This window comes from Paroedura picta, chromosome 12 (assembly GCF_049243985.1).
Source record: "Paroedura picta isolate Pp20150507F chromosome 12, Ppicta_v3.0, whole genome shotgun sequence".
NCBI classification, from domain to species: Eukaryota; Metazoa; Chordata; class Lepidosauria; order Squamata; family Gekkonidae; genus Paroedura; species Paroedura picta.
The window spans coordinates 30045350-30057865 of record NC_135380.1 but is presented as its reverse complement, the minus strand read 5'-3'; the positions used below and the strand labels follow the sequence as shown (position 1 = coordinate 30057865).

General features: G+C 43.5%; 1 long non-coding RNA gene across 1 annotated transcript; it reads right to left on the bottom strand.

Moving 5' to 3' along the window:
- Window positions 1-6803: 6803 nt before the first annotated feature.
- LOC143821998 (uncharacterized) lies at window positions 6804-10554 on the bottom strand. The gene is made up of 4 exons (XR_013226008.1): window positions 10477-10554; window positions 9361-9462; window positions 8197-8225; window positions 6804-7056 (listed from the first exon to the last, which is right to left on the bottom strand). It is a non-coding gene; the product is annotated as an uncharacterized LOC143821998 (long non-coding RNA).
- Between the last annotated feature and the right edge of the window lie 1962 nt (window positions 10555-12516).

The window sequence follows — 12516 nt, the reverse complement described above, 5'->3', positions numbered from 1 at the left end:
GTTAGACAAACAGGTTCTTTTCAGAAGTAATGGGTTCTGCTCAGTCTGGAAACAAGAAAAGAACGTTCTGAGCTTTAGAACTCTCAGGAAACACCTTGTGGGGAGAGATGCCCACAGATGGATCATGATAGTCTGGCAAACCCTTGGATGGCTGGTTAGAGATCAGAAGCTGCAGAAAGCCCTTTGGATGTGGTCCACAGAGTCAGGACATTCTGCACAAAGACTTCAGTTCACCCAACTGAAAACAGATATAAAGATGTACATCGTGTTGCTCTTTCTTGCTGATAGCTGGATAAAGCCTACTACATTTTTTTTTATAATTTTATTATTTATTATTATATAAAGCATTTACAGAGAAATTGAGAAGAAAAAGCGACCAGCTGATATGGTTTGCCATCTCTTTTAACATACATATTCAGTTCCCATCACATATTATTCCTAATCTAGGAGTTTTTACCATTTTTCTTAGCCTAGTGATTGTTAATACATATGAGAGTATGATCTGTTATAAGAATACATTCTGTTGTTATCTTAAATGATATTAGGTCAGTCTCCTTCATAAATTGGCCCTGACCCAAGAGTTACTACTTCCGTCTTGTTAATGCCTATGAAGTATGGTTTGTCATCCTCTTTTAGCATATATATTGACATACATATTCAATTCCCATCGCATATTAATCCTGATCTAGGAGTTATTACCATCTTTCTTAGCAAAGTAGTTATTGATACATATGAGAGTATAATCTATTGTAAGGATATATTCTATTATTATCTTAAATGATATAAAATCAGTTCCCTTCATATATTGGTCCTGTCCTAAAAGTTCTGCTCAGTCTGGAAACAAGAAAAGAACATTCTGAGCTTTAGAACTCTCAGGAAACACCTTGTGGGGAGAGATGCCCACAGATGGATCATGATAGTCTGGCAAACCCTTGGATGGCTGGTTAGAGATCAGAAGCTGCAGAAAGCCCTTTGGATGTGGTCCACAGAGTCAGGACATTCTGCACAAAGACTTCAGTTCACCCAACTGAAAACAGATATAAAGATGTACATCGTGTTGCTCTTTCTTGCTGATAGCTGGATAAAGCCTACTACATTTTATTTTTAACATCTAAATTAGGGCCTGATTCAGGTTTTTAGGAGAAACTAGGTAAGGGGAAACTAGGGGGCTTTTCGCACGCCTTCAAAATAGCACAATGGTTGCCAATTGAAAACGCTACTGATTTGCTGTTATGCACAACGTCGTTGACAATCTGCCACACATCTGAAACCAATCTGCAAAAAGCGCTTCCTTGTAGCACTTTCAGGGAAATCCCCAAAAGTGGATTCACCCTCCGGAAAGCGATACACTCTTGCAACCAATCTGCAACACTAGCGAAAAAGACCTGTGTGTTAACATTGTTGCGGTTTCTACAAAGTCCCTCCCCCTGGCTCTCTTCTCTGATCTTCCGGCGAAGCGATCACCATTTTTTTTTTTCTCCGAGCGAGCGGGGATAAACGCACCAGCGAGCCTCTTTCTGTTTAGAGGCTTCCCCGGCTTCAGTCCCTCCCAAGAGTCACTAAAGCACAAACAACAGAAAGCCCGTTTGCTGATGTATTTTCCCTTTATTTTTTACACATTCATTCAGCCGAAAATCGGGCCCGTGAGACGGGGGGGGGGGATTTTTTTTTTTCATTCGGAGGGAGCGTGGCAACGATTAAACGATTAAACGACAGTTTAAACACACCAGGCAGCTGGATGGCTCTCCGTTGCAATGAATCCACACAGATTTGTTGCCACGGGTGGGTTTTTTTTTTAAACTTTCTTAAAGGGAAAGGGGCTGTTTGGGAGCATGCTAACGGCTGCCCATTGGCTGCTTGACGGCCAGGGGCGGGACGAGCTTGGCAATAGCGCTTCCTTTCTAGCGATTTTGGCCGAGACCGTAAGCCTGTGGGAAACGCTACAAAACGCTACAAAACGCAACTGGATTCCACTACAAAGGCAGGTATGCATAACGACGAATTCCACTATTTTAAATGGCGATTTTTCATTCAGCAACCAATTTGCTACAAAGATCCCGGTGCGGAAAGCCCCTTGGTAAACGTGGTCAAACAAGAAATGAGAAGACTGAACATCAACATTTTCGGAATCAGTGAACTAAAATGGACAGGAATGGGTGAATTTAATTCAGATGACCATCAGGTATACTACTGTGGACAAGAATCTCGCAGAAGAAATGGAGTAGCCTTCATAATCAATAAGAGAGCAGGAAAAGCAATCTTGGGATACAATCCCCAAAATGACAGAATGATCTCAGTTCGAATCCAAGGCAAACCATTCAACATCACAGTGATCCAGGTCTATGCCCCAACCACTGCTGCTGAAGAGGATGAAGTTGATCAGTTCTATGAAGCCCTACAACACCTTCTAGAAGCAACACCAAAAAATGATGTGCTTATCATCATGGGGGATTGGAATGCTAAAGTAGGAAGCCATAAGATAACCGGGATAACAGGCAAGTTTGGCCTTGGAGTACAAAATGAAGCAGGGCACAGGCTGGTAGAATTTTGTCAAGAGAATACAATGGTCATAGCAAACACTCTTTTCCAACAACCCAAGAGACGACTCTACACATGGACATTACCAGACGGTCAACACAGAAATCAGATTGACTATGTGCTCTGCAGCCAAAGATGGAAAAGTTCTATCCAGTCAATAAAAACAAGACCAGGAGCTGATTGTGGTTCAGATCATGAGCTTCTTGTTGCAAAATTTAGGCTTAAATTGAAGAAAGTAGGGAAAAGCACTAGGCCACTCAGGTATGAACTAAATCATATCCCCGACGAATACACAGTAGAGGTGACAAATAGATTTAAGGAATTAGATCTGATAGACAGAGTGCCTGAAGAACTATGGACGGAGGTTCGCAACATTGTACAAGAGGTAGCAACTAAAACCATCCCAAAGAAAAAGAAATGAAAGAAATCAAAATGGCTGTCTGAGGAAGCTTTACAAATAGCTAAGGAGAGAAGGGAAGTGAAAGGCAAGGGAGAAAGAGAAAGATACGCCCAACTGAATGCAGAATTCCAGAGAAAAGCTAGAAGAGATAAGAATGCCTTCTTAAATGAACAGTGCAAACAAATAGAAGAAAACAATAGAATGGGGAGGACCAGAGATCTTTTCAAGAAAATTGGAGATATGAAGAGAACGTTTCATGCAAAGTTGGGTATGATAAGGGACCAAAATGGTAGGGACCTCACAGAAGCAGAAGAGATTAAACAAAGGTGGCAAAATTATACAGAACAACTATACAAGAGCGAGCTTAACATCCCTGATGACCACAGTGGGGTAGTTACTGACCTGGAGCCAGATATCCTGGAATGTGAAGTCAAATGGGCCTTAGGAAGTCTGAGCAACAATAAAGCTAGTGGTGGTGACAGCATTCCAGTTGAACTATTCAAAATCTTAAAAGACGATGCAGTAAAAGTGCTACACTCAATATGCCAGCAAATTTGGAAAACTCAACAATGGCCACAGGATTGGAAAAGGTCAGTTTACATTCCAATCCCAAAGAAGGGCAATGCCAAAGAATGTTCAAACTACCGCACCATTGCACTAATTTCTCATGCTAGCAAAGTTATGCTCAAAATCCTACAAGCTAGGCTCCAGCAATATGTGGACCGAGAACTTCCAGAAGTACAGGCAGGATTTCGAAGAGGCAGAGGAACTAGAGATCAAATTGCCAACATACGCTGGATCATGGAGAAAGCTAGGGAGTACCAGAAGAATGTCTACTTCTGCTTCATTGACTATGCTAAAGCCTTTGATTGTGTGGAGCACAACAAATTGTGGCAAGTTCTTAAAGAGATGGGAATACCAGAGCATCTTATTTGTCTCTTGAGAAATTTATATGCAGGTCAAGAAGCAACAGTGAGAACTGAACATGGAATCACTGACTGGTTCAAAATTGAGAAAGGAGTTTGGCAAGGCTGTCTACTGTCGCCTTGCCTATTTAACTTGTATGCAGAGCACATCATGAGAAATGCGGGATTAGAGGAGTCACAAATTGGGATCAAGATTGCAGGGAGAAATATCAACAACCTCAGATATGCAGATGATACCACTCTAATGGCAGAAAGTGAAGAGGAACTAAAGAGCCTGTTGATACGGGTGAAGGAGGAGAGTGCAAAAGTTGGCTTGAAACTCAACATCAAGAAAACAAAGATCATGGCATCCGGCCCTCTCAGTTCCTGGCAAATAGATGGGGAAGAAATGGAGATAGTGACAGATTTTATTTTCCTGGGCTCCAAGATCACTGCAGATGGGGACTGCAGCAAAGAAATTAAAAGACGCTTGCTCATGGGGAGGAAAGCTATGGCAAATCTAGACAGCATCCTAAAAAGCAGAGACATCACCCTGCCAACAAAAGTGCGTTTAGTCAAGGCTATGGTATTCCCAGTTGCAATGTATGGCTGCGAAAGTTGGACCATAAGGAAGGCCGAGCGTCAAAGAATTGAGGCTTTTGAACTCTGGTGCTGGAGAAGACTCTTGCGAGTCCCTTGGACTGCAAGGCGAACAAACCGGTCAGTCCTAGAGGAGACCAACCCTGACTGCTCTTTAGAAGGCCAGATCCTGAAGATGAAACTCAAATACTTTGGCCACCTCATGAGAAGGAAGGACTCCCTGGAGAAGAGCCTAATGCTGGGAGCGATCGAGGGCAAAAGAAGAAGGGGACGACAGAGAATGAGGTGGCTGGATGGAGTCACTGAAGCAGTAGGTGCAAACTTAAATGGACTCCGGGGAATGGTAGAGGACAGGAAGGCCTGGAGGATCATTGTCCATGGGGTCGCGATGGGTCGGACACAACTTCGCACATAACAACAACAACAAGGTAAGGGGAATTCAATGGACCATCCATTACAGCATCCCCATGGTAGACAGCATTCCCAATCCTCAAATTTGTGGTTCTGTTTTCCCCAAATCCCTAAAAAATCTTGGCAGCAAAATAGTGAATGGATTTCTCCACTGAAAGAGTGATTTAAAGTATAATGGTTCACCATAAACCCAACTTGCTCTCTCCCAGGTGAGTTATGAACAACCATCCACTCCAGCAATTTCTTAAGAAGTTGTTTGGCATAGTTTCCCTAGGATGGACAGCAGTCTACAGTTCCAATTTATCTAGATCACCTTTTTTAAAAATGGGAATTAATATGGAGTTCAGCCAAGAGTTGAGGAGAATGCCATACTCATCAATTAGTGTAACAAGATGGGCAAGGGAATATGACCACCATTTAACATTATCCTTCAGTAGATCCAATGGAATGCCATCAGGGTCAGGAGCCTTGTTAGGTTTGAAGGTCGTAATAAGATCAGAGATCTCTTCACGTATTGAAGTATTGAAAAAATAGAAATATTTCAGATGGGAGCTACCAGAAGGTATATCATTTCAATTTAAAGGCAAGCAGTTAAAGGAATATGGATCTTGAATGTTTTCCTCCCCCACACCATATATTCTTTCCAACCCCAGAAAAGTTGATTCCTCATAGTTGTGGGACCCACACTGAGCACTATCCCTGTTTATCATTGATTTTGTGTGTGCTTCTTCCATCTCCTTCTGTTCTACTGACAAAAGACAAAGATATACCTGAGGTTAGAAGGGACACATGGGCACAAAAACTACTTTAAAATGAATTCAACCAAGAAGGGAATTTCATGGTCAGTTCTATCTATTCTGTCTGGTGGTGGTTTTCCAGGGTCCCAGGAAGAGGTCTTTCATATCACATTCTACCTACTCCCTTTTAAGTGGAGATAACAGCAGTAGAACCAAGGAATGGCTGCATGCAAAGCAGATGCTCCTTTATCACTGAGCCATGCCCCCTCTCTGCTAGCTGGGGGTGAAGGGCAAGTAAAGAATATATCTGACCATCAGCATCTTGTACTGAATAGAAACTACTTCTTTATAAATTGAGCTTTCTGGGTTCCTGGGAGTCTTATTATGTAAATAAATAAATAGATAGATAGATAGATAGATAGATAGATAGATAGATAGATAAATAGATAAATAGATAAATAGATAAATAGATAAATAGATAAATAATACTTTGGGCATTTTACCATCTTTGCCAGGTGCACCAACTGGCTCATTATGTAGTGGCATCTGACCTAGCCAAAGTGCTCCATGAAATGGTCACTTCCAGACTAGATTACTGTAACTCACACTACACAGGACTGCCATTGAGCCAGCTCTGAACACTTGAACTGGTCCATCATGCAGCAACATGGTTCCTAACTGGAACCCAATGGAAAGTATACATACAACCAGTGCTCTTCTAGCTGTATTGGCTCCAGATCAAGGACCAGATCAAGTTCAAGTCGGTTATTACCTTCAAAGCCTAATCCGTCTGGGACCATTGCAACTACAGAACCACCTCTCCCATTATGTCCCCCGGAGAGGATTATGATAAAGTGACAAAAATCTACTTTGGATCCCCAGCCCTAAAGAAATGCAACAGGCCTCAATCAAACTAAGACCTTTTTGGCCTCAGTCCTGACCTGGTGGAACAAAGGCCTAACAAGATCAGGGCCATGTAGAGCTTTCAGTTGCGCCACAGGGCTTGCAAGACAGAGCTGTTCTGCCAAGCCTATGGTTGGGGCTTGAATATTACAGCAAGATTTGGCTGCCCTCACTGTCTGAATCCATTCCTCTTGAATGATCAAAAATCGTATGTTATGACTTGCAACCTGATGGCCCTTTCCACCAACATTGGCAATGTAGCACTTCTAAACAGTAAAGGTAACATTTCTCAGTTAAAAATGGGAAGAATTTGTGAGCCATCCTTGCTAGTTTTTATTGGAAGAAGGATGGAAAGAAAGAAGAAGGAACTTCTGTCAACTTCTTTCTGGTGTCGTCAAAATGCACACAAGGGTCCAGCAGAGAGGTACATTTTCCGTCTTCTAATTCATTTGGAAGAGGCCGGGACTCCAGTGCAGATTGCAGCGTGGGTTATCTGGAAAACCATGAGGCTAATCATGCTGCTCGTGCATTTTTTCCAACATTTCTCCAGATTCCGGTCTCCCTGTCAGAGAACAAAGAGACTTTTGCTGGTGTGCTTAATGAGAGGGAAAATGCAACATGATCTCATTTTCATCTTTCTTCCAAATTACAACATAATAGCACACAGAGTTCTTCCATAGAAACTAGCCCTTTTCTGTTATGGCTGGTAATTGCTGTAATAAAACTTGATGGATTGGAAACTAGACAGAAATTCCATACTGTGCCATCTTTGCCTATATGATTTACCAATTCAGTGCCATTTATATGTTGAAATCTTTGTTTTTCAAGTTCAAGGCTCGTGTTACAATGTCCAAATGTTTGTGTTGATTAATCTTTACTGTAAAGCATGTTTTAAAATGTTTACTGATTTTGTTGGAGTTACCAATAGATATTATTTTTTTTTCAATAATTTACATTATTATTTCTGAGCGGTTGTGTAGGTAAGGCCCAAGAAAATGTTTCTATCTGGCCATAGTGCTGTATCAAATAAACTTACTTTCTTCCTTGCTTACTCAGGTAGGGCCCCATTGCACTGCTTGGCCCAGGGGCCTGTAATGCCCTGTAATTTTCCTGTTTCCAGCCTCAGAAAATCCTGTCCCCTGGGAGAGTTCCATCCTCAGCTCACCCTTCCAGTAGCTTGCTTTTCACAGCTGAGCAAAGTGGGGTCTTTTGTCGCTGACATGGGCAGAAGTTTTGAATTTTTGCAACCTTGTTATCCTAATCACACCGATCTGAGAGTAAGTCCCGCTGAACATAGGGGGCATTATTTCTGAGTAGACCTGAGTAGGCTTGTCCTGCAAGTCACTTTAGGAACCCCGAAGTAGAGTGAGAAGTAGAGTGCAAAGAGAGGGGGTCATTGTGCTAGTTTTTTTCCCCCAGCATCGTTGTTGCTTCCCAGTTCCCAAATGAGAACTATTTTTCAAAACGGTCAAAAGGTTACCTTTCAAAAGATCATGTCCAATTAAAAAGGTCCCCAGATTTCTACTTTTTCAACTTTTTCTATCATATTTTTCAACTTTTTCTATCACATGTGATCTTGGTGGTGCTAGTTTTCTTCTCATGTGTGATGGCTGCCTGTTTATTCTAGTTTTTGTTTTACAACCTCACCTGTATAGGATTAGCTCTCCACCAACACCCGGCCATTCCATTCCTGGGAACTTACCTGTACTTAGTAACATCATGGGCATGAATCTGTGGAAGGAAAGAGATGTGGTCACCACAGCAGGCAGCAAAAAGCTTCATCTGTAGGTTTCAGCAAGGAAACCAGCACCGGAGTGTGCTAAGCTGGTTATTCCAATCAGTTGGCAACTCATAACCAGAGGCCCTTAGGAGTGTGCAAGGAGCCCCCTTGCTTCCCCCCCACAGTCACACAGCAGCTGCAGAGAATGTCATTCTAAAAATGGGCAGGAACTCTATTTAGCTCAGAACTGCAATGTGGGGGGATGGAGAAGGGGTTCCAGCCATGCCCCCACACTTTAATGAACCAAAATGCCGTGGTTGACTATTCCTTGCACACCCAGTTCCAAATACCTTCCATATTTTGCTCATAAAGGTATAGGTAAAGGTATCCCCTGGTGCAAGCACTGGGTCATGTCTGCCCCTTGGGGTGACGCCCTCTAGCGTTTTCATGGCAGACTCAATATGGGGTGGTTTGCCAGTGCCTTCCCCAGTCATGACCATTTACTCCCCAGCAAGCTGGGTACTAATTTTACCGACCTTGGAAGGATGGAAGGCTAACCTTGAGCTGGCTGCTGGGATCCAACTCCCAGCCTCATGGGCAGAGCTTCAGACTGCATGTCTGCTGCCTTACCACTCTGCGCCACAAGAGGCTCTTATTTTGCTCATAGGAGATGCTTTTTTCTTTTTCAATATTTAATTTTACCAATATGCAAAATATGTATAAGCATATGTAAAGAGTATTACATATACATATATAACAGGCAGTGCTACCATCATATTCCATTGGTTGTAGAGACGACGTTTGTCATTAATTAATACCTATGTTACGTACAATCCGTCTTAAGCTTAAAGACGAATTCCTTGCCAGACATTTAGAGAACTGTAATGCCATCTCTAGAGCAGTTTGAACCAATAAACTTTAGCCTCCACATTCATAGAGAAGTTGTACATTCCTTTATGCAAATGCACTATTCCTGTATGAACATTTTGATGTCTTTTTCTGATTGAGGAGAGTGCTCTTAGCAGGACCAATTCCTTCTCCTGCTGCTGCCAGCTGTTCATATGGCCAAGAGAATCTACACTCATATCATGGGTCTTTATTTCCTTCAGACAACCGGATGTAAATGCCACAAATTATTTCTCTTACCTGCTAGGGTTGCATAGGTTATTTGGTTCGCATCAAATCCCAGAGTTCTGGCAAGTCTCCTGAATGTTTTTTTCACTGCATGTGATGGACTTCGTGTTCTACCTTGAGGCCCAATAAAAGTGTCTTGTTGAAAATACTGATGAGGGTAGAAGGATAGACAAATATGCCATGGATTTGAACCATCTGCTCGAGTCCCCTTGTGTTGTCCTCCATGCTCAGTTGGTTGGTGGTGGAAGCTAGAAGGACTTAAGAACTGGACAGTAAGGCCAATTCCCCCCCCACCACCACCTACAGTCTGCAGGTGGAAATTAGAAGGTCTCTGGGATATCCAGCTTCCCCTCCCAGCTTGATCTGCAGCTCTTTTTCTCTAGGAGAATGATCTGTCTGTAAGAACCAGCAAAGTGTTCTAGCTGGATTTGGGCCATGAAGTACAAATCCATGTCCGGAAGCCATGAAGCTCACTCGGTAAGCTTAGATACACCCAAATGACATGCAAATTCATGCACCAAAGCCCTGCACATATATTTTAAAAGGAAACAATGCTTCAATTAAATGCTCACATCTCAATTCTAAAATTAGCCTCTTATATATCGTTTTCCTTTGCTTTTCCTTTTTAAAGATGGGGGTCTTTCATGTACTTTGATTTTAAATAGTAGTGAGTTTTCTATGGTAGACTAACTTTCACAGTGAGTGCCTGCTTCTTATGAAAATTTAGCATCCCTCCTCATACAAAATATCTGAAGCATCCAAGGAAAGTAAAATACTTGGGGAAAGCTGGCCACTGCCTTGATCTATATATCGATACACATCTGTGCATTCTCACTGGATTTCCCTTAAGGTAAAAAGCAAAGGGAATCTGAAGCTGTCCTACAACAAACCTGTATAATTCTGAATGGAGCCAAAAGAGTTTGAATGATGCAAGCAGATTTCCTCATTTGTGTATGTGTGACCCATGAGAATATATAAGGGTCTATTTGTGTATCATATTATGATTTCTTTGGATGAAGAACATTATAACCACCACAACATACAATTTTCCAAAATTGTCATCTATATCAAAAACACATTCTTGTCCCACCCACTGCCAATATGCCCAGGCTCATCTATGCCACTTACTTTCAAGAAAGAGGTTGGAGACATCATTCTTTTCCATGAGATAAATGTAGAAACTTTTATAAACCACATACATCATACATCTTTGAAGGCTGAAACAGAAAACATTCATTATGTACAAAATACATACAGAAATCTCACTTCTCTCCATACAGGTTAAAGAATTTGCAACAAAATGATCAGAAGAAGAAGAAGAAGAAGAAGAGTTGGTTCTTATATGCCGCTTTTCCCTACCCGAAGGAGGCTCAAAGCGGCTTACAGTCGCCTTCCTTTTCCTCTCCCCATCAGTTTATGGCCACCTTTTTTCATCCCCCAGACTAGGAGGTAAGTTAAACTGACTAGCAGTATTCTAGTTTCAAATAATTCTAATTTTGTATAGATTTTGTATTATTGCTATAGTATAATATTGTGTACTTTGTAATTTATATGTAAGTCACCCTGAGCCTTTGGGGACAGACAGCAGCTGGACATCTCAACCCTTAGCATGCAAGAGTTAGCATGGAAGAGGTTGTACTAAAATCAATATCACAGAGATTCAGGCTTTAGGCTCCTCTAAGAACTGTGTATGTTCTTCCAGTTTTTGCGAGAATCCTTTAACATACAAATCCATGCCCATGTATCTCCTAATTTTGGAGACACATCCATTAAGAAGAGCATTTCTATTACCTCGTTTAACCATCTTTCCCTCAAATTTCTCCTGAGGTAGATTTTGGAAGATCCCCCTCAGGAGAGAAACTGTCTGCATGGATGTAGTGTCCCCGACACGCTGTACCACATACTTTTACTGTGTCCTAAATTTGATTTATATTGTCACCCTTTAGCTAATTTTCTGAAGAAACTGAAATCCAGCTGTGTGAATGAGAAACATTGGATTAAAATGATACTAAATGTGAGGGACTCAGCAATGATTGTAAAAGTAGCTAAGTCTTTGCTGGCAATTTTAAATGAAAATATTCCTACAATTGAATCCATATCTGGAACTGTTTGAAATTGTTGTTTTACACTTTGCAATTTTATTCCAATAAAAGTACTCTGACTCTGATGCTGACACAGAACCCCTACCCACCCCCCCACCCACCCCCCACCTGTCCAGGGGAGGTGAGAATGCCCCGGGGGAGGGAGGCAGGATGCACTGGGATTTCTTGGTATAGCTGACAGGTGTGAGGCAACCCAAGAGGAAACATCTTTCCCACAAAAGCAGTCCCAATCCTGACTTACACAGTAAACAAGGGGCAGGAGGCAATCTGTAAACCGCCCGTGGCGCCGCGGGCGCCACGGACTAAATAAAACAGTAAGGGGTCCTGGGGCGGGATGAGTCCGGGATGAGGAAGGGTCCAGATTGGACCCTTCCTCATGACAGACAATCGGAGTAACCAATTGGCAGGCGCTTCGCGCCTGCCAATTGGTCCCTCCGATTCCAAGCCCCAGGAACTGTGAGCCGCGCGCAGCGCGGCTCGCAGTTGCTCCCAGCCTGACGCGGCGAGAGGCGCAAAGCGCCTCTCGCCGTGTCAGGCCACCGTCTGAGGGAGCCCCCGGCAGTCGTGCGGAGCGCGGCTGCCGGGGGCTCCCTGTCCGGCAGCCTGACGCCGCGAAGCGCCTCTCGCCGCGTCCGCGCGGCCCGACCCGCAGGCGCGGCTTCCGGGCGCGGCCCGACCTGCGGGCGCGGCTTCCGGGCGCGGCCCGACCCGCGGGCGCGGCTTCCGGGCGCGGCCCGACCCGCGGGCGCGGCTTCCGGCCGCGGCCCGACCCGCGGGCGCGGCTTCCGGCCGCGGCCCGCAAGCGAGGCCAGAAGCGTGGGCGTGGCCCGATGCCCTGCCGGTCCCCAGCCTAATAAAGGTTGGGGACCACTGCCTTAGCTGATGAGTCGCTGGAGGTTTCGTCTGCCTAGCCGATCAATTCGCTTACTCAAGCATCCCAGGGTAAGCAATTCTCTTAGTAAAGCATTCCCCTCCAGGAAAAGGCTAGCGCCCATTGTATTCCCACATACAATGGGCTTTGCCTCTAGTATTAACATAATCCAAGACCAAACCTTTGTTTTGTCCT